Raw genomic sequence first — 22,551 nt, 5'->3', positions numbered from 1 at the left:
CTCCCCACCCGTCACCCATCGTCAGTCTCCCCACGTGTCACCCATCGTCACTCTCCCCACGTGATACCCATCATCACTCTCCCCACGTGTCACCCATCATCACTCTCCCCACGTGATACCCATCGTCAATCTCCCCACGTGACACCCATCACCACTCTCGCCACGTGACACCCATCATCACTCTCCCCACGTGACACCCATCATCACTCTCCCCACGTGTCACCCATCGTCACTCTCCCCACCCGTCACCCATCGTCACTCTCCCCACGTGTCACCCATCATCACTCTCCCCAGGTGTCACCCATCATCACTCTCTCCACGTGACACTCATCATCACTCTCGCCACGTGACACCCATCATCACTCTCCCCACGTGACACCCATCATCACTCTCCCCACGTGATACCCATTGTCAATCTCCCCACGTGACACCCATCATCACTCTCCCCACCCGTCACCCATCATCACTCTCCCCACGTGACACCCATCATCACTCTCCCCACGTGATACCCATCGTCAGTCTCCCCACGTGTCACCCATCGTCACTCTCCCCACGTGTCACCCATCATCACTCTCGCCTCGTGACACCCATCATCACTCTCCCCACGTGTCACCCATCATCACTCTCCCCACGTGATACCCATCGTCAATCTCCCCACGTGACACCCATCATCACTCTCGCCACGTGACACCCATCATCACTCTCGCCTCGTGACACCCATCATCACTCTCCCCACGTGTCACCCATCATCACTCTCCCCACGTGATACCCATCGTCAATCTCCCCACGTGACACCCATCATCACTCTCCCCAGGTGTCACCCATCATCACTCTCTCCACGTGACACTCATCATCACTCTCCCCACGTGATACCAATCGTCAATCTCCCCACGTGACACCCATCATCACTCTCCCCACCCGTCACCCATCATCACTCTCCCCACGTGATACCCATCGTCAATCTCCCCACGTGACACTCATCATCACTCTCCCCACGTGTCACCCATCGTCACTCTCCCCACCCGTCACCCATCATCACTCTCCCCACGTGTCACCCATCGTCACTCTCCCCACCCGTCACCCATCGTCACTCTCCCCACGTGTCACCCATCGTCACTCTCCCCACGTGTCACCCATCGTCACTCTCCCCACCCGTCACCCATCATCACTCTCCCCACGTGTCACCCATCGTCACTCTCCCCACCCGTCACCCATCGTCACTCTCCCCACGTGTCACCCATCGTCACTCTCCCCACCCGTCACCCATCGTCACTCTCCCCACGTGTCACCCATCGTCACTCTCCCAACGTGTCACCCATCATCACTCTCCTCACATGTCAATCATCATCACTCTCTCCACGTGTCACCCATCGTCTCTCTCCCCACGTGACACCCATCATCACTCTCCCCACGTGACACCCATCGTCAATCTCCCCACCCGTCACCCATCGTCACTCTCCCCACGTGTCACCCATCATCACTGTCCCCACGTGACACCCATCATCACTCTCCCCACGTGACACCCATCACTCTCCCCACGTGTCACCCATCATCACTCTACCCACGTGTTACCCATCGTTACTCTCCCCACGTGACACCCATCGTCAATCTCCCCACCCGTCACCCATCGTCACTCTCCCCACGTGTCACCCATCATCACTCTCGCCACGTGACACCCATCATCACTCTCCCCACGTGTCACCCATCATCACTCTCCCCACGTGACACCCATCGTCACTCTCTCCACGCGTCACCCATCATCACTCTCCCCACGTCATACCCATCGTCACTCTCCCCACGTGTCACCCATCATCACTCTCCCCACGTGTCACCCATCATCACTCTCCCCACGTGTCACCCATCGTCACTCTTCCCACGTGACACCCATCGTCACTCTCCCCACGTGTGTGTGTGTCTGTGTGTGTCCGTGTGTGTCTGTGTCTGTGTGTGTGTGTCTGTGTGTTTTTGTGTGTGTCTGTGTGAGTCTATGGGTCGGTGTGAGTCTGTTGGTCCACGGCGCACGTGTGCGAGTGGAAAGACACGCGGTGAGATAAGGGAAGATGTGTGGGAAGTGTGGTTGGGAAGGCGAGAGGGGACGCGTCTGTCTGTGTGAGCGTACACACACACACACACCCCATGTGGATGGTGTGTTCGTGCACGTGGGTATGTGGTTGTGTGTGTGTGTGGATGTTTGTGTACACGTGTCTTTGTGTCGATGTGGATGTGGTGGTTGCGTGTGCACGTGTCTTTGTGGTTGTGTGTGGGTGTGCGTGCACGTGTGTGTGTGTGTGCACATGTGTGTGTGTCTGTCACTGTGTGTGTGAGTCTGTGTGTGTGTCACTGTGTGTATGAGTCTGTTTGTGTGTGTGTGTGTCACTGTGTGTGTGTCACTGTGTGTGTGTCACTGTGTGTGTGTCACTGTGTGTGTGTCACTGTGTGTGTGTCACTGTGTGTGTGGGGAGCGGTAGTGTAGCGGTTAGCGCGCTGCGCTATGAACTTGGCGACCCGGGTTCGATTCCCGCTCACGGCCAACACCAGTGACGATTATCTGAACCGGTCCCGGGCCTCCCCTAGGTCGACTCAGCCTCAAATGAGTACCTGGTGCGGTGTGTAAATATCGCCACTATTGAGACAAAGGCGGTCGGCGTGGTGCTGGCCACCCACCTCCTCGTGTACCGTTCTGGCCTTCATAGGTGCTCGCTAGCAGCACTTGCCCCTACAGTCTGTTACAGGCTATATGGGGGATCTTTGTCTTTGTTTGTGCACGTGTGTGTGGGGAGCGGTGATGTAGCGGATAGCGCTACGAACCTGGCGACCCGGGTTCGATTCCCGCTCACGGCCAACACCGGTGACGATTATCTGAACCGGTCATGAGCCTCCCCTAGGTCGACCCGGCCTCAAATGAGTGCCTGGCGCGGAGTGTGAACATCGCTCCTGGGGAGACAAAGGCGGCCGCGCTACCACGGGGATAGACAGAGACACGCCAACTCCAATGTGTTGTCCTGGTCGCCTTTAGGCGTTCTCTGATCTGACACTGGTGAGACAGGGCCGTGAAGAAGGCCGCTCTCTCTGGTGCAGGCCATTTAAGTTTCAAATACAATGCCACGTATTATAATGATGATCATCATTAGAGCATGTTTTGTTTGCATGCTCACAAGAAGTGCGTGTGGTTGATGCAGACCTTGCAAAATGCATCTAGTGTTTTGTTGAACATCTTCACAGAAAGGGTACAAATCAAATTTTGTTTTTCATACATCGATGCTGGCAAAAAAGAGGGTCCCCGTGATATAGTTGTGAATTTAATAGTTTAATAGTTTTATTCCGAGGCAGCCTGCCCACCCGCAGAGCTGCGAGAAGACGCGGTGGCTTCTTTGTGGCAAGAGTGGAACCATCTCCACCACCACCACCACCTCCACCACCACCACCACCACCTCTACCATCATCTCCACCACCACCTCCACCACCACCTCCACCACCACCACCTCCATCACCACCAGCACCACCACGTCCAACACCACCTCCACCACCACCTCCACCACCTCCACAACCTTTACCACCACCACCACCACCACCACCACCACCACCACGTCCACCACCACCTCCACCACTTCCACCACCACTTCCACCACCACCTCCACCATCACCTCCACCACCACCTCCATCACCACCACCTCCACCACCTCCACCACCACCTCCACCACCTCCACCACCACCACCTCAGCCATAACCTCCACCACCACCACCACCACCTCCACCACCACCTCCATCTCCATCACCACCTCCACCACCACCACCTCCACCACCACCACCACCACCACCACCACCACCTCCACCTCCACCACCTCCACCACCACCACCACCTCCACCTCCACCACCACCACCACTACCACCACCCTCCACCACCACCACCACCACCTCAGCCATAACCTCCACCACCAGCACCACCACCACCTCCACCACCACCACTACCACCACCCTCCACCACCACCACCACCTCAGCCATAACCTCCACCACCACCACCACCACCTCCATGTCCACTACCACCACCACCACCACCACCACCTCCACCACCACCACCTCCACCACCACCTTCACCACCACCACCACCACCACTACCTCCACCACCACTACCACTACCACCACCACCACTACCACCACTACCACCACCCTCCACCACCAGCACTACCACCACCAGCACTACCACCACCACCACTACCACCACTACCACCACCCTCCACCACTACCACCACCACCACTACCACCACCCTCCACCACCACCACTACCACCTCCACCACCACCACCACTACCACCACCCTCCACCACCAGCACTACCACCACCACCACTACCACCACTACCACCACCCTCCACCACTACCACCACCACCACTACCACCACCACCACTACCACCACCCTCCACCACCACCACTACCACCTCCACCACCACCACCACTACCACCACCCTCCACCACCACCACTACCACCACCACTACCACCACTATCACCACCACCACCACCACTACCACCACCACCACTACCACCACCACCACCACCACCACCTCCACCACCACCACCCTCCACCACTACCACCACCACCACTACCACCACTACCACCACCCTCCACCACCACCACTACCACCACCACCTCCACCACCACCACCCTCCACCACCACCACTACCACCACTACCACCACCACCCTCCACCACCACCACCACCACCTCCACCCCTTGCGTGCGCGTGTGCTCAGCCCCCTTCCGGCAGTTCACGCCAAGGAGTTTGTCACGCAGGGGGCTCGACGACAAGAACATCACGAAGAGTCATCCCCCTGCCTCTCTGCCCGTGTCCTTGCCGCGACCCCGACCGTCCACATCGTGACGTCCGTCCGCTGTGTATTCTGGCAGCGTCGACCGTCGGAATCAGCAATTAAATTATAAATATGAACGTCGCAGAGACGTTCTCAACTTTTTCCTGGAGGAGCGTCCTCTTTTTCCGCGAAGTTTCGGTGAGTTAAAAAAAACACGCAAAAAACCACGCCACGTTTTCGAGCTGGTTTCGAGAAGACGTCGTGGAGATTAAAACAAAAATAATCTCCCGCGTTAAGCCACAAGTCCCTCTTGGGTCGGTAACGCCTGCTGTGGCTCATGCTTACACTGTCCACCATGAGCAGTGTCCACCATGGGCAATGTCCACCATGGGCAGTGTTTGCCATGGGCAGTGTCCACCATGGGGAGTATTTAGCATGAACAGTGTCCACCATGAGCAGTGTCCACTATGAACAGTGTCCACCATGGGCAGTGTCCACCATGGGGAGTGTCCACTATAGGGAGTGTCCACCATGAACAGTGTCCACTATGAACAGTGTCCACCATGAACAGTGTCCACCATGAGCAGTGTCCACCATGAGCAGTGTCCACCATGGGGAGTGTCCACCATGGGGAGTGTCCACCACGGGGAGTGTTTACCATGAACAGTGTCCACCATGAGCAGTGTCCACCATGGGGAGTGTCCACCATGGGGAGTGTCCATCATGAGTAGTGTCCACCATGGGCAGTGTCCACCATGATCAGTGTCCACCATGAACAGTGTCCACCATGAGCAGTGTCCACTATGAACAGTGTCCACCATGGGCAGTGTCCACCATGAGCAGTGTCCACTATGGGGAGTGTCCACCATGATCAGTGTCCACCATGATCAGTGTCTCCATCACAGGAAGTGTCTCCACCATGGGCGCAAGTCCCATCGTGTAGATCCTATAGAGTAACGTCTGTTTGATGGACCCCATTCTGTTCACGTTCACGACTCGTGGAGGCACCTTCGTTTCGAATCCGACGGTTTTTTTGTACCCCCAAAAAATCGGACGTTCCTCGATCGAACGGACGACGTCACTCCGTCTTTAATGATCGTTGCCTTGTTAAGAAGCCACCCACAGCGACCTTGCCATCTTAGATCCTTGTGACATCGCTTCTGAAAACGGGCTTCCACAGCTCAGTTGGGGCCTTATCTTGCACAATAACAAAAATAAACAATCTTGATTGGAAGCTTTCGTGACTGTAGGAATCCATTCTCGCTGGTTCATTCGGTAAAGGAGTTTCTCCTCCTTCGCCCCCCCGCCACCCCCTCCTGTGACTACATAAAGCCACAACAGCAGATATTTTTTTCTCACCTGATGACGGCCGCTTGTGTTGCGACCGAAACGTCGTGTTTTCTTTCATCATTTGTTCTATCTACGTACGTGACTTTACCGAAAGAAGCAGAGAACATAAAAACATAGTTTAGTTCGCAGTATAGTCGAGTTCATATAGGGGGGGTGGTGATGCCACCCACCCCTCCTTACCCCCCCCCCCCCCCGGAGGGCCGGCAAGGGATTTTTGTGTTTGGGAGATGCGGGGATGACAGAGAGAGTTGGGCAGTCTGGAGATGGTGCGAGTGGAGATGGTGCGAGTGGCGAGAGGCGGCGCACGAGCGCCTGGCGTGCGGAACAAAACGACGCCACGTGGCCTTGTTGAGATGAGGGCAGCGCATGCGGAGGAGGAGGGGTGGATGGGTAGAGCTGCCGTGACGTGTGGTGGTGGTAGTGTTGACGCGTGGTGGTGGTGGTGGTGACGCGTGGTGGTGATGGTGACGTGTGGTGGTGGTGACGTGTGGTGGTGGTGGTGGTGGTGGTGGCGACAGCGTGGTGGTGGTGACATGTGGTGGTGGTGGTGGTGGTGACGTGTGGTGGTGGTGACGTGTGGTGGTGGTGGTGACGCGTGGTGGTGGTGATGGTGGTGGCGACAGCGTGGTGGTGACGCGTGGTGGTGGTGGTGATGGTGACGTGTGGTGGTGGTGGTGGTGACGTGTGGTGGTGGTGACATGTGGTGGTGGTGACGTGTGGTGGTGGTGACGTGTGGTGGTGGTGGTGACGCGTGGTGGTGGTGACGTGTGGTGGTGGTGGTGACGTGTGGTGGTGGTGGTGGTGACGTCTGGTGGTGGTCACGCGTGGTGGTGGTGGTCATGTGTGGTGGTGGTGGTGACGTGTGGTGGTGGTGGTGACGTGTGGTGGTGGTGGTGGTGATGATGTGTGGTGGTGGTGACGCGTGGTGGTGGTGATGTGTGGTGGTGGTGACGTGTGGTGGTGGTGGTGGTGACGCGTGGTGGTGGTGACGTGTGGTGGTGGTGGTGACGTGTGGTGGTGGTGATGGTGACGTGTGGTGGTGGTGGTGACGTGTGGTGGTGGTGACATATGGTGGTGGTGACGTGTGGTGGTGGTGACGTGTGGTGGTGACGCGTGGTGGTGGTGGTGGTGACGTGTGGTGGTGGTGACGTGTGGTGGTGGTGGTGACGTGTGGTGGTGGTGACGTCTGGTGGTGGTCACGCGTGGTGGTGGTGGTGGTGATGTGTGGTGGTGGTGGTGACGTGTGGTGGTGGTGGTGGTGACGTGTGGTGGTGGTGGTGGTGGTGATGATGTGTGGTGGTGGTGACGCGTGGTGGTGGTGATGTGTGGTGGTGGTGACGTGTGGTGGTGGTGGTGACGTGTGGTGGTGGTGATGATGTGTGGTGGTGGTGACGCGTGGTGGTAGGTTTCCATTCACCATCGGTGTCGTGATTCATCTTTCGGTCCACATCCACTACCACACACCGCTGCACTCTGTCGCTTTAAATCGGAAATTTTGCCAATAATAATATTTATGTATCCTGGAGAAATCCGACGAGCTATAAAGCTCTTTTTCACAGATGCCCATATGCCCCCCCCCCCCCCATACAACACGATCACTAAAAGGTCTATCGGCGTCTCTCATCGATTAGCACGGTTGGCTTCGTGTATAGGTGCGAAAGAAGTTCCACAAATCTACAGTGAGGGAAAAAAGTATTTGATCCCCTGCTGATTTTGTAGGTTTGCCCATTGACGAAGAAATGATCAGTCTATAATTTTAATGGTAGCTTTATTTGAACAGTGAGAGACAGAATAACAACAACAAAATCCAGAAAAACGCATGTCAAAAATGTTATAAATTGATTTGCATTTTAATGAGGGAAATAAGTATTTGACCCCTCTGCAAAGCATGACTTAGAACTTGGTGGCAAAACCCTTGTTGGCAATCACAGAGGTCAGACGTTTCTTGTAGTTGGCCACCAGGTTTGCACACATCTCAGGAGGGATTTTGTCCCACTCCTCTTTGCAGATCTTCTCCAAGTCATTAAGGTTTCGAGGCTGACATTTGGCAACTCGAACCTTCAGCTCCCTCCACTGATTTTCTATGGGATAAGGTCTGGAGACTGGCTAGGCCACTCCAGGACCTTCATGTGTTTCTTCTTGAGCCACTCCTTTGTTGCCTTGGCCGTGTGTTTTGGGTCATTGTCATGCTGGAATACCCATCCACGACCCATTTTCAATGCCCTGGCTGAGGGAAGGAGGTGCTCACCCAAGATTTGACGGTGCATGGCCCCGTCCATCGTCCCTTTGATGCGGTGAAGTTGTCCTGTCCCCTTAGCAGAAAAATACCCCCAAAGCATAATGTTTCCACCTCCATGTTTGACGGTGGGGATGTTGTTCTTGGGGTCATAGGCAGCATTCCTCCTCCTCCAAACACGGCGAGTTGAGTTGATGCCAAAAAGCTCCATTTTGGTCTCATCTGACCACAACACTTTCACCCAGTTGTCCTCTGAATCATTCAGATGTTCATTGGCAAACTTCAGACGGGCATGTTTATGTGCTTTCTTGAGCAGGGGGACCTTGCGGGCGCTGCAGGATTTCAGTCCTTCATGGCGTAGTGTGTTACCAATTGTTTTCTTGGTGACTATGGTCCCAGCTGCCTCAAGATCATTGAAAAGATCCTCCCGTGTAGTTCTGAGCTGATTCCTCACCGTTCTCATGATCATTGCAACTCCACGAGGTGAGATCTTGCATGGAGCCCCAGGCCGAGGGAGATTGATAGTTCTTTTGTGTTCTTAGCTCTTTCGGTAAAGTCACGTTGAAGGGAAACAATAAAATAATAAAATATATATGAAACAATAAAAATTCTCACGACGTTTCGACCATAACACAAACGGTCATCATCAGGTGTGACAAACCAACGGCAAGAAACATTTGAAAGAAGTGTCGGTGTGCATTTATTTATTTATGTTTAAACGGTGCCTTTATTTATTTATCATTTAAAAAACGTTAGCGCCAAGCGCAGCGATTTGGCAGTTTATTTAGAAGGACGAGTCCATCTATGTTCTGAAAAGAGGAGGGGGGAGACTAAAAATTAATGTATGCTGTCTGAAAGCCACCGTAAGCGTGAACAATCAATTAAGACCTGAAATGGTTTATCAAATCCTTCCAATGATTGCTAAGCCAGAATCCATCTTCTCGGTTGAAATTGTCTCTGTGCTTATATATGTGGATAGCCTCATGAACGAATCTCTCATGGTAGCCAGATGGCTTACAAAGAACCTCTGTTTTGGATAAGTCAATGTCATGTGAGCCTACTGAATTATAACAGTGATCTGCCACGGCCGAGGTGTTGGTCCTACCGTTTTTAAGGTCTGCTTTGTGTTCACGAATGCGGTCCGAGACATGGCGTTTGGTTTCTCCAATGTAACTACTACCACAGAGGCAACTTAGTTTGTAGACACCAGGGTACTGTATGTCCGGAATCACATCTTTTACAGACGGAACCAGATCACCGATTTTATGTAATGTGTTGAAACGGAACTGGATCTTGTGTTTATTCAAGATTTTGGAGATCTTTTTTGTGATCCCCGCAATGTAGGGTAAAGTGATGGTTTTGAAAGGCTCCTCAAGAGGGTCCTTCTTCATGGTTTGAGTGATAGCTTTGCGGATTGTATAGTCGGAGTAAACATTAGCCTTAAGAGCTTGGTGTACGTGCTTGAGTTCACTGCCTATGTGTTCCTTATCGGATATGCATTGGCCTCTATGGTACAGAGTCTTGATGAGATAATTCTTCTGTGATGGATGGTGGTGGGAATCCGGTTTCATTGGAAGGATTTGATAAACCATTTCAGGTCTTAATTGATTGTTCATGCTTACGGTGGCTTTCAGACAGCATACATTAACTTTTTTCGTCTCCCCCCTCCACTTTTCAGAACATAGATGGACTCGTCCTTCTAAATAAACTGTCAAATCGCTGCGCTTGGCGCTAACGGTTTTTTAAAATAAATAAATACATCGTTAAAATAAATAAATAAATGCGAACCGCCACTTCTTTCAAATGTTTCTTGCCGTTGGTTTTTCACACCTGATGATGACCGTTTGTGTTACAGTCGAAACGTCGTGAGACTTTTTATTGTATTATGTATATTTTATTATTTTATTGTTTCTCTTCAACGTGACTTTACCGAAAGAGCTAAGAATATGAATTACTGCAGTCACGAAAGCTTTAAATCAAAAGTTATTTTGTGTTTCTTCCATTTGCGAATAATCGCACCAACTGTTGTCACCTTCTCACCAAGCTGCTTGGCAATGGTCTTGTAGCCCATTCCAGCCTTGTGTAGGTCTACAATCTTGTCCCTGACATCCTTGGAGAACTCTTTGGTCTTGGCCATGGTGGAGAGTTTGGAATCTGATTGATTGATTGCTTCTGTGGACAGGTGTCTTTTATACAGGTAACAAGCTGAGATTAGGAGCACTCCCTTTAAGAGTGTGCTCCTAATATCAACTCGTTACCTGTATAAAAGACACCTGGGAGCCAGAAATCTTTCTGATTGAGAGGGGGTCAAATACTTATTTCCCTCATTAAAATGCAAATCAATTTATGACATTTTTGACATGCGTTTTCCTGGATTTTTGTTGTTGTTATTCTGTCTCTCACTGTTCAAATAAAGCTACCATTAAAATTATAGACTGATCATTTCTTTGTCAGTGGGGAAACGTACAAATTCAGCAGGGGATCAAAGACTTTTTTCCCTCACTGTACGTACAATCGACGAGGACCTCACGCGCAGCAGCAGCAGCAGTGTAGCCCTTCGTGCTCGAGAATGGGTGGTCCACTGAAGTTGATCTTCTTCGTCTTCTTTCGCGCAGATTAATAGCAGCGGATCAAAAAATAAACGGTGTCACTTTAGATGCTGGGAATACGTTTTTCCCCTTTAATCCGGCAACAAAACAGATGTTAAGTTTTGATTAAAAGCTTTCGTGACTGCAGGGATTCATATTCTTGGTTCTTTCGGTAAAGTCACGTAGAAGGGAAACAATAAAATAATAAAAAAAATTATTGCTGTGGTTTTCACACCTGATGATGATTGCTTGTGCTGCAGTCGAAACGTTGTGAACATTTTATTTTTTTATTATTATTTTATTGTTTCCCTTCTACGTGACTTTTCCGAAAGAACCAAGAATATAGGTGTTAAGTTGTCAAAACACCAAACTGAAACATTTTACAAGGAATCACGTCTGCATTAACCACAATACTTGCGGTCAAAATGCAAACAAAACACACGCTGTGATAGTATGATGGTGCGTTGTCTTTGAAACTGATTGGTCTCAAAACGGTGTTAGACCAGAGGACGCCAACAGGCGTACACAGCACATAGACAACGCCACTCTCAGAGTAATGAGAGCTCGGGGTGAGCAGCTACATCAGCGGTCCCAAACCTTTTTGGCATCAGGGACCGATTTCGTGGAAGACAATTATTTTCACGGACCGGGGAGGGAGGTCATCATTGGGTCTTTCCCCCATTTCCAAAGAAGCTCTCCAGCGAGGTTTGTTTGTGACTCATTGTGGCTACTAGGGGGTTAGAGCTTGTGGGCTTTATACCAACACTGCGACTGAGACAAGTTGCGAAGTGCGGGAAAGAGGCGCGGATGGAAGTGGTAAATAATAAAACAATGGAGGCGAGCCACGTGCGGACCGGGTCCTAACAGTCCGTGGCCCGGGGGTTGGGGACCCCTGATCTACATCATGCGACCTCCTTTGCCTGTAGGTTTTTCCCCCTTTAATCTGGCAACGTAACAGCTGTGTTGCTACCCTCTCAATCGTCTGTTCAGACGAGGAGTGGATCGTAACCTCCTTGGAAGAAGCGAAGACAGCCACGGGGCTGTCGTGACCACGACGTGGCCCACGGTCTTCGATTCGTGGCCTCCACCGCTGACGCCCCGAACCGTCGGCGCGCGTCACGGGGAGCCGCCCTCTGATGCGCATCCAATCAGCCCCCCACTCTGTAACGGAGACACAGACACACACAAACAGACAGGCACATACACAGAGACACATACACAGAGACACACACACAGAGACACACACACAGAGACACACACACAGAGACACACACACAGAGACACACACACAGAGACACACACACAGAGACACACACACAGAGACACACACACAGAGACACACACACAGAGACACACACACAGAGACACACACACAGAGACACACACACAGAGACACACACACAGAGCCACACACACAGAGACACACACACAGAGACACACACACAGAGACACACACACAGAGACACACACACAGAGACACACACACAGAGACACACACACAGAGACAACCGCCATTCGCCACTAAGTGCCAGGCCATGTGCACCTTGAGGCCACGTTGAACGCCCGCTGTCAGGAGGTCACGGGGCAGACCCAGGTGCCACGGGTCGACTGACTAAGATGACTGAGATGACTGGCTGATGCACTACCTGTGCCCCCTACTGTAGCCCCTACTGTGCCCCCTACTGTGCCCCCTACTGTGCCAACCTGCTGTGCTTTAGCCACCCGGCGCTCCGCTCGTTGTTGTGAGCGTCGCTCCTCCACCCTCCGTTGTTGTTGGAGGGCGACTGTCTCCGACTGCCCAATAGCATTCTTCACGAGCCTCCTCCACAGAGGCCGATCTTGACACCGCTGATACCAGTCATCGACACACGCACACGCACACACACACACAAAGATCCCCCATATAGCCTTACCAGACTGTAGGAGCAAGTGCTGTTTGCGAGCAAATATGAAGGCCGGAACGGTACACGAGGGTGGTTGGCCAGCACCACGCCCGACTGCCTTTGTCTCCCTAGTGGCAATGTTTACACACCGCACCAGGTACTCGTTTGAGGCTGAGTCGACCTAGGGGAGGCCCGGGACCGGTTTAGATAATCGTCACTGGGTGTTGGCCGTGAGCGGGAATCGAACCCGGGTCGCCAGGTTCATAGCGCAGCGCGCTAACCGCTACACTATCGCTCCCCACTACATGCACACAACAACAACCGCCATTCGCCACTAAGTGGCGGTGACGTCACCACGACGCTTGTGCCAGGACATGTGCACCTTGAGGCCACGTGAAGTGTCAAACGCCCGCGGGAGGAGGTCACGGGGCAGACCCAGGTGCCACGGGTCGACTGACTGAGATGACTGGCTGGTGCACCACCTGTGCCCCCTACTGTGCCAACCTGCTGTGCTTTAGCCACCCAGCGCTCCGCTCGTTGTTGTGAGCGTCGCTCCTCCGCCCTCCGTTGTTGTTGGAGGGCGACTGCCTCCAAATGCCCGGTAGCGTCCTTCACGAGCCTCCTCCACAGAAGCCGATCTTGACACCGCTGGTACCAGTCATCGGCAAGTCCACTCAGCTCCACGTCCTCCTGTACCACATCACTCCATCTCTTCTCTAGCCCGTGCCGCACCCGTTTAGCCCCCTCGATGCGGCCGAACAAAAGCTGTTTCGGCATGCGGTGGCTGGGCATGCGGGCTACATGACCCAGCCAACGCAGCCTTGCCTGCCGGAGGTGCTCACCGATGGGACCGTGCCCAGATCTTTCAAGGATTTGTGAGCTCCTCACACAATCCAGTCTGGTTAAACCCAGGATGGAACGTAGGCAGGCCAGCCTAAATGTTTATAACCGGCGAAGATGTTCCATTAGGGGGGTCCACGTTTCGCAAGCGTAGAGAAGGGAGGGAATGACCGTGGCCGAGAAGACCTGAAGCTTAATGGTGAGCAACAGACCAGGTAGCTTCCACACAGAGTTACGCAACCGATTGAAAGATATTGCCGCTCGACTGATTCGGAGTGAGACCTCTGCTGTTAAACTGGAGCCGGTCATAAGCACACTGCCCAGGTATGGGAAACTCTCCACTCTCTCCACAACTGCCCCATCACCGATTTGGAGTTGTGGGGGTGGAGTGTCCGATGGTACAAAATACCCAGGGAGGTGCTTAGTTTTGGTGGGGCTGATGGTAAGACCCCATCTCTTAGTGGCACGCTCCAGTCTCAGCAGCAGCGTCTCCAACTCCTCCTCTGAATTAGCAGCTATTACCAAATCATCAGCATACATAACGTGGTTGAGCAATAGTGAGTCATCCCTTGACCACACCCGTGCATCGATCAGCCTCCCATTATATCTGTACCATATGGAGATTTCCCCGGTACAGCTATTGAAGGCTTCACGAACTACGAGGTCGAAATAGATGTTAAATAATGTGGGAGCCAGAGGACATCACTGTCGCACCCCAAGGTGTACAGGGAAAGGCTCGGACTCCCGGCCACGTAGTTTTACCCGGGCCCGCTCACCATCATGAAGGTCCTTAATGATCGTGAGCAGAGGGTCAGGTACTCCAAAAGCACAAAGAACAACCCAGAGCCCAGGCCTATTGATGGTATCATAGGCCTTGACCAGGTCAATAAAGCAGAGATGTAGGTCTTGCTGGAATTCCCTACACCTCTGCTGTAGCAGACGGACAGAAAATATGGCATCCTCAGCGTGCCTGGCAAGGCGATGTTGAATAATCCTTGCCAGGACCTTTCCCGGCACACTGTGGAGTGAGATGCCCCTGTAGTTGTTACAGTCTGTGCGGTCCCCCTTCTTAAAGAGGTGGACCACCAGGGAATCCTTCCAATCCTGCGGAACCCGTCCAGTGGTCCAGACTGTTGTTATGATGTCATATAGGGCAGTCTGTGCACAAACTCCACCCTCCCTCAGCATTTCGCTTGGGAGATCATCTCTGCCCGCTGCCTTTCCTGGTCTCAGACTCCGGATCGCCCTCAGTACTTCCTCAACAGATGGCACTTCAGCCAGCCATCCACAGAGGGTGACTTCTTCCAATATTTGAGGCACCCCAACCTCAGCAGGGTCATCCTCACTTTGTGCCACGATGTTTTCCTGGCTGAGGGATTTTCCCTCCCCCAGGACCTCACAGAAATGCTCAGCAAATCTGCAAACCTGTTCCTGGGGGTCGGAGATTGGATCACCGTTTTTTCCACTAATTATTGTAATAGGTGTGGCGATGCAGGTTACTTTTTTAATGGAGTTAAATAGAGATTTGTGATCGCGGGCCACTGAGGCAGACTCCATCTCCTCAGCAACCCGCGACCACCACCCATCCTTGCAGCGCCTCACGGCTCTCTGAACCTCCGAGCGAAGGTTGCGGTAAGCCTCCTCATTCTCTGACGTGGGATTCTGTAGCCGATGACAATGGGCCTGTCGCTTTTTCTCAACCATCCTGAACACCTCCTCTGTCAGCCACACACATACACACACATACACACACACACATACACACACATACACACACATACATACACACAAAAAACAAACAAAGATCCCCCATATAGCCTTAACAGACTGTAGGGGCAAGTGCTGTTAGCGAGCACCTATGAAGGCCGGAACGATACACGAAGGGGTGGGTGGCCAGCACCACGCCCGACCGCCTTTGTCTCCCTAGTGGCAATGTTTACACACCGCACCAGGTACTCATTTGAGGCTGAGTCGACCTAGGCGAGGCCCGGGACCGGTTCATATAATCGTCACTGGTGTTGGCCGTGAGCGGGAATCGAACCCGGGTCGCCAGGTTCATAGCGCAGCGCGCTAACCGCTACACTATCGCTCCCCACAGGGTAGGGGGGCAAGGGGCCCCCCTCGAGGATCCACGCCGGCGAGCGAGGACCTCCACCGCGGAGACGGAGCGATGAATTCAGCTGAAGCTTGGGACTCGCCCGGGGAGGAGGGGGGGTGTGTCACGTGGTTCAAATAAGAGCGCCAAATCCAGATTCAAAACTCAGTTATTTACATCTGCGTTGTTGTTGTTGTGTTTAGCTTGTTGTCCTCCGCCGATTAGCACGGTCGGGCTACGTACGGCGTGAAAGAAGTTCAACGCACTATAATTGTTGCACTGATTGGATGACACTTGTGGGTTATGGCCATCGGAAGACCGGGAGAGATGGGGATGGCTGCTTCGGGGAGGCCCTAGTCCAGCAGTAGATAGACCACGGATGACTATGACGAGGGGAGGGGGGGTGAGGGGGGGGGCTGTGCCGGAGGGGGCATCTCCGATGGACGCGCACCGACATGAAGCAATCTGCGGCCTTTAACGTCAACTCGCGCACGCTCACGGCCAAAGAAGTTCATTTGCATTCGCGTAAATAACGCGGGGGGGTGGGGGTGCAGTTCGTCTAGCTCGCTCGCCATCGTCTTGTCTAACGGGGGGGGGGGGGTGGTGTTTGTTTTGTGTTTTGTGAGCGTCGTTAGCCTTTATATTTGGCGGTCATTCTTTTTCTGATTCTCCTCCTCCCCCTCCTGCTCCTCGTGTTGTTGTTGTTCTCGTGCTGCAGCGCGGCGGCGAGAGGCACGGAGGAGACGGGTGGAGAGTTCACCCCAACAACAACACCACCACCACCGCCACGATTGATGGCCACCGTGCCAGTCGGAGACGCGCACACAACGCCACAGAAACCTCCCCCTCGTGCTCCCATTGTTGCGCGTGTTGTCACAGGTGGTTGGACATTGGGAGCCTCTCTCGAGGAATACAAAGAAAGAAATAGCATGTCACCCGCTAGCACCTCGGCTGAACCTCACCCTCCATCCATCCATCCACCTCTCCCTCCCCTTTCCTCCCTATCTCCATCTATTCATTCCCTTCCCTGTCTCAATATATGAATCCCTCCCTCCTTCCGTTCGTCCCTTCCTCCCCGTCTCCCTCCCCTTCCCTCCCTCCATCTATTCATCCCTCCCTCTCTCCCTCCTTCCCTCCCTATCTCCACCCTATCCATTCCCTCCCCTCCACCTCCCTACATCTATTCATCCCTCCCTCTCTCCCTCCTTCCCTCCCTATCTCCACCCTATCCATTCCCTCCCCTTCACCTCACTACATCTATTCATCCATCCGCTCGCTTGCAGGCGGCGCACGGCAGGCACTGCTGGAGGCGGTGAGGAGGAGGAGATGAGGGTGATGAGGAGGATGAGGTGAGGGTGATGAGGAGGATGAGGTGAGGGTGATGAGGAGGAGGTGAGGGTGATGAGGAGGAGGTGAGGGTGATGAGGAGGAGGTGAGGGTAATGAGGAGGAGGGGGAGGAGAAGGAGGTGGAGGAGGGGGAGGAGGAGGTGAGGGTGATGATGAGGAGGAGGAGGAGGAGGGGGAGGAGGAGGAGGAGGGGGAGGAGGAGGGGGAGGAGGAGGTGGAGGAGGGGGAGGAGGAGATGAGGGTGATGAGTAGGGGGAGGAGGGGGAGGAGGGGGAGGAGGTGAGGGTGATGAGGAGGAGGTGAGGGTGATGAGGAGGAGGTGAGGGTAATGAGGGGGAGGAGGAGGTGGAGGAGGAGGGGGAGGAGGAGGTGAGGGTGATGATGAGGAGGAGGAGGGGGAGGAGGAGGAGGTGGAGGAGGGGGAGGAGGAGGAGGGGGAGGAGGAGGGGGAGGAGGTGAGGGTGATGAGGAGGAGGTGAGGGTGATGAGGAGGAGGGGGAGGAGGTGAGGGTGATGAAGAGGATGAGGTGAGGGGGGTGCCCTACCCAAGCTGATGGTTCCCCCGTGGTATTTCCCGGTCGGACTGCGCGCTCGTTCGGCAACGTTGTCCCTGGACGTTTCGCTCCACGTGCCCACGGGAGGGAGGTGGTGGACGGAGGGGGGGGGGGGGCAGGCCGGGGGGGGGGCAGGCCGGGGGGGGGCAGGCCGGGGGGGGGCATATTGCCCAGCGAAGCTACTTGCGCGAGTTCCCCAAGAAGCTCTCGGCACGTGGAGCGAAACGTCGGACGTCGCTGGCTGGAGGGAGTTGCGCTGGGCCAAGGTGCCGCCGTCAACGTCATCGGCGGGCGGCGACTGACGACTCAGAACTACCACGAGGACACTTGGCAGCCTCCGATCTGACGTCACGTGGCCTCCTCCTCCTCATCCTCCTCCTCCTCCTCCACCTCCGCCTCGTCAGGCCCCGTGGTCGTCTCTCGAACCAGACGCGAGGCGAACGGCGCTTCTCTGTCGCGGCTCCGCTCGTCTCGAGTTCTCCTCCTCCTCCTCCTCATCATCATCCTCCTCGTCATACATCTCCTCATTCTCCTCCTCATCCTCATCCTGCTCCTCATCCTACTCATCCTCCCCCTACTCATCCTCCTCTCGTCATCCTGTCGTCACTGCCCCGCACAACGGCATCGGTGCCGTCGTTTCTGTGAGAATCTGGAGACTCCGGTCCACCACCACCCCCCCACCCTTCCCCTCCCTCTCTCTCTCTCTCGCCTCGTCTCTCCCTCTCGTCTCTATTGTTTTTTTGAAATTTGACATATTGCTTCTTGACCCACCCCTACTGGATATCTGTGAAAAGAGTTTGATAGATTTTTGAATTTCTGAAATTTGACTGCTATCCAGGGCACAAATGAGAAGATGGAGTGAGACTGGTGAGCAAACGGCAAAGGAGAGAACGCACCCTAATTACGGACAAACAGCGGAAATGGGGTTTGCAAATGCACCAGAGCTATCAAAAGCCAACATACTCTACTATTGTTTGATGATGTCCCTCCCCAAGCAGGGAGATGCACCATTCCCAAGAGAAACTGCAATACCGGGTTGAGTGGACGGAGCAAGCCCCTATTCCATCTCCCTGTCCCAAAAATCAATTTAATGTAAGGTACCACAATGTGGTGCATATCAGATATTAAACTGATAAGAACAGATACTACAATTGATCTTAGCCAAAAGGCCGAGAAGCGACATCTCTCTCGTCTCTCTCTCTCTCTCGCCTCGACTCTCTTTTTTTTACGATCAGAGGAAACAAGAAGATGCTCGGTGTAGTCGGCACTTTGCATCGTTCATCATTTCGGTTTTTTTTTTCAATGCTTTGCCTCGTCCCGCTGCCCCCCATCGTAATTTTATAAATTTGAAAGTTCAATTTGTGCAGCGTTACAAATTGAATAGCGATTGAATGAATGAACGAGGCATGTCCCAGATGTTTGTGGGTGTCTCAGCCACATATATATCTATACAAGGTGCTTCAATTTTTTTTGTTTTACAATTCTGATCATTTCTAACAACGCCACGAGAAATGTGCCTCCTCTGGGCTCTGGAGACCACCAGGAGAGAAGATTCCAGGCCACGTGTTGACAACGACGACGAACGAGTGGAGAGACTCCTTGACTTTTTGAAGGAGATTAACATTGCATTTGTTATCACGTTACGGCGTAGTATTAACCGTTCCTTTTCCCCATTAAAAACGATAGTCCCATATAGGTATTAACATTTGTTTAAGCACCCTGTACGTATGAACATCTAAACGTGAATGTGGAGGTCTTCTAGCGATAATTGCGCCAATCAACACCCTTGTCAAGCGCCTTGGATAAAAGCGTTTTATATATATATACACGCATAAGATAAAAGCGTTTTATAATTTACATACACATAAGATAAAATATATCCCATGTCCACCGCAGTTCCAGGCGTCGGCAGGCAAACGAACAGGGAGGGTCATTTGGCGTGGAGGCGCATTGCATTGTGGGGCTGAGTACAAGAAGCGGTGGCCGCTTAAATAAAAAAAAATATAACAAAGGTCACGAAGCGGCCCTGAAAGAGCCACCGCGTGAGTCTCTTGAGCCGCAGGTCACCCCCCCCCCTCCTCCACTCAGTCCATAGCAGAGAGTTTTGTGTTGGGTTACATCGCGTAAACATCAACGCGTCGTGAAACCCGCCACCACCCGACACGAACAATCACTACGCAGAACGTGCCAATGCGTCGCCAGCACAGCACACCGGTGTGTGTTGGAGAGCGAATCCACAACATTTACAATGTGTGCTCAGATTGTAACGCATTGGCACGTTCTGATTACTAATTGTCCGCGTCGGGTAGCGGCGGGTTTAACGACGCCTTGATATTTACTCGATCGAACCCAACAACAACAAAAAAACAAACCCTCTATCTCTATATTATGGGTGATATTGGTCGCCAAAGCCCGCTGCTACGTGCTAAACCGACCGCAGTGTCTGCATCCCCCGAACGCGACGGCGGCAGAAGATCCCCTCTGGGTTTGACCTTTGATGCTCCACGAACCTCATGGTTCACGCTCAACCGCAGCCACTGCACGAACCATGGCAGCAGCTACGGACGATGCCCCATGCACGCACCGGGCAATTAAAAAGTTAAAAACAATCTCCAGTAGTAGTCGCGGTGGTGCCACTGCGGTGGTCATCCAGAAGAAAGATCGCGACAATGCTTTAAGACGCAACGCCCCCCTTCCACCCACCCCCGATCCACAAATACGAAGAATAAGGAGACATCGCAGGGTTAGCGCCACGCCATCGTCTCCCGACGCGGGCACATCATCTGTTGGCTCGACCGACGTGAACGTGAAGTTGCAGTAGCAGCAGCAACAGCCGTACGGAAGAAGAAGAAGCCCCCCGCCCCCCGCCGCCCCCCACGATCAATTGCTCACTCCTTCGCCCGCTCGCTCATTCTCTGCCACCCTCTGTAATTCTCATCCACCATCATCACCCCCCCCCCCCGCCCCCCCGTAATCTCACAAAAAGAAACCTTGAGGCTTTGTCTGTGACCCATTAACAGGGGCGGAGCAAGTCAGCTGGCGCTGACACCGCCGCTCGCTCTCTCGTCCGCTCGCTCGTTCGCGAGATGGGTTTTGTGCTCTGTGTGTGTGTAAATCCGCGATACACCAAAACGACGTTTGACGCTCACGCGCGCGTGCGTGCGCCTCATAAAAGCCTTTTGGGAGCCCGGCAAAGAGAATGTAGGGCCGAGACGGTGGGTGGGGTGGGGGTTATTTTTTTTATTTTAAACCACAAATAATTAGTGGAGGTTGGACCCCCCCTCCCCCATAGTCACCCCCCCCCGCCCCCACTCCGCTTTGGGAGTCGCGTTGACTTGGGTACCGATTAGCGTTTGTTAAACACGATGCAGGGACTCTACCCCCCCCCCCTCTCTCTCTGCTCGGTTTAACAAGACAAGCGGCTCTAAATCGGTTCCAGGGTTACGCACCTGATGGGTCCGGTGGTGAAGTCCTCTTGATCTATGTAAGGTTCGGTGATGAAGTCGTCTTGATCTATGTAAGGTTCGGTGAAGTTGTCTTGATCTATGTAAGGTTCGGTGGTGAAGTCGTCTTGATCTATGTAAGGTTCGGTGATGAAGTCGTCTTCATCTATGTAAGGTTCAGTGATGAAGACGTCTTGATCTATGTAAGGTTCGGTGGTGAAGTCGTCTTGATCTATGTAAGGTTCAGTGATGAAGACGTCTTGATCTATGTAAGGTTCGGTGGTGAAGTCTTCTTGATCTATGTAAGGTTCGGTGAAGTCGTCTTGATCTATGTAAGGTTCGGTGATGAAGTTGTCTTGATCTATGTAAGGTTCGGTGGTGAAGTCCTCTTGATCTATGTAAGGTTCGGTGGTGAAGTCCTCTTGATCTATGTAAGGTTCAGTGATGAAGTCGTCTTGATCTATGTAAGGTTCGGTGAAGTTGTCTTGATCTATGTAAGGTTCGGTGTTGAAGTCGTCTTGATCTATGTAAGGTTCAGTGATGAAGACGTCTTGATCTATGTAAGGTCCGGTGGTTAAGTTGTCTTGATCTATGTAAGGTTCAGTGATGAAGTCGTCTTGATCTATGTAAGGTTCGGTGAAGTTGTCTTGATCTATGTAAGGTTCGGTGATGAAGACATCTTGATCTATGTAAGGTTCGGTGTTGAAGTCGTCTTGATCTATGTAAGGTTCAGTGATGAAGTTGTCTTGATCTAAGTAAGGTTCGGTGGTGAAGTTGTCTTGATCTATGTAAGGTTCGGTGATGAAGTCGTCTTGATCTATGTAAGGTTCGGTGGTGAAGTCTTCTTGATCTATGTAAGGTTCAGTGATGAAGTCCTCTTGATCTATGTAAGGTTCGGTGGTGAAGTCCTCTTGATCTATGTAAGGTTCGGTGGTGAAGTCTTCTTGATCTATGTAAGGTTCGGTGGTGAAGTTGTCTTGATCTATGTAAGGTTCGGTGAAGTCGTCTTCATCTATGTAAGGTTCGGTGGTGAAGTTGTCTTCATCTATGTAAGGTTCGGTGGTGAAGTCTTCTTGATCTATGTAAGGCTCGGTGGTGAAGTCGTCTTGATCTATGTAAGGTTCGGTGGTGAAGTCGTCTTGATCTATGTAAGGTTCGGTGGTGAAGTCGTCTTGATCTATGTAAGGTTCAGTGATGAAGACGTCTTGATCTATGTAAGGTCCGGTGGTTAAGTTGTCTTGATCTATGTAAGGTTCAGTGATGAAGTCGTCTTGATCTATGTAAGGTTCGGTGGTGAAGTCGTCTTGATCTATGTAAGGCTCGGTGGTGAAGTCGTCTTGATCTATGTAAGGCTCGGTGGTGAAGTCTTCTTGATCTATGTAAGGTTCGGTGGTGAAGTCTTCTTGATC

The 22,551-nt window shown here is 52.8% G+C and overlaps 1 non-coding gene across 1 annotated transcript; it reads right to left on the bottom strand.

Annotated features, from left to right (window-relative positions):
• Positions 1-18,696: 18,696 nt before the first annotated feature.
• LOC116952830 (U2 spliceosomal RNA) lies at positions 18,697-18,880 on the bottom strand. Its single transcript, XR_004404512.2, has one exon. It is a non-coding gene; the product is annotated as a U2 spliceosomal RNA (small nuclear RNA).
• Positions 18,881-22,551: the final 3,671 nt, after the last annotated feature.

This window comes from Petromyzon marinus, chromosome 48, assembly GCF_048934315.1.
Source record: "Petromyzon marinus isolate PM22_M1 ecotype Great Lakes invasive population chromosome 48, UKy_Petmar_22M1.pri1.0, whole genome shotgun sequence".
Classification (NCBI taxonomy): Eukaryota; Metazoa; Chordata; class Hyperoartia; order Petromyzontiformes; family Petromyzontidae; genus Petromyzon; species Petromyzon marinus.
The sequence above is the reverse complement of the archived record's forward strand: the minus strand, read 5'-3'. Positions and strand labels throughout refer to the sequence as shown.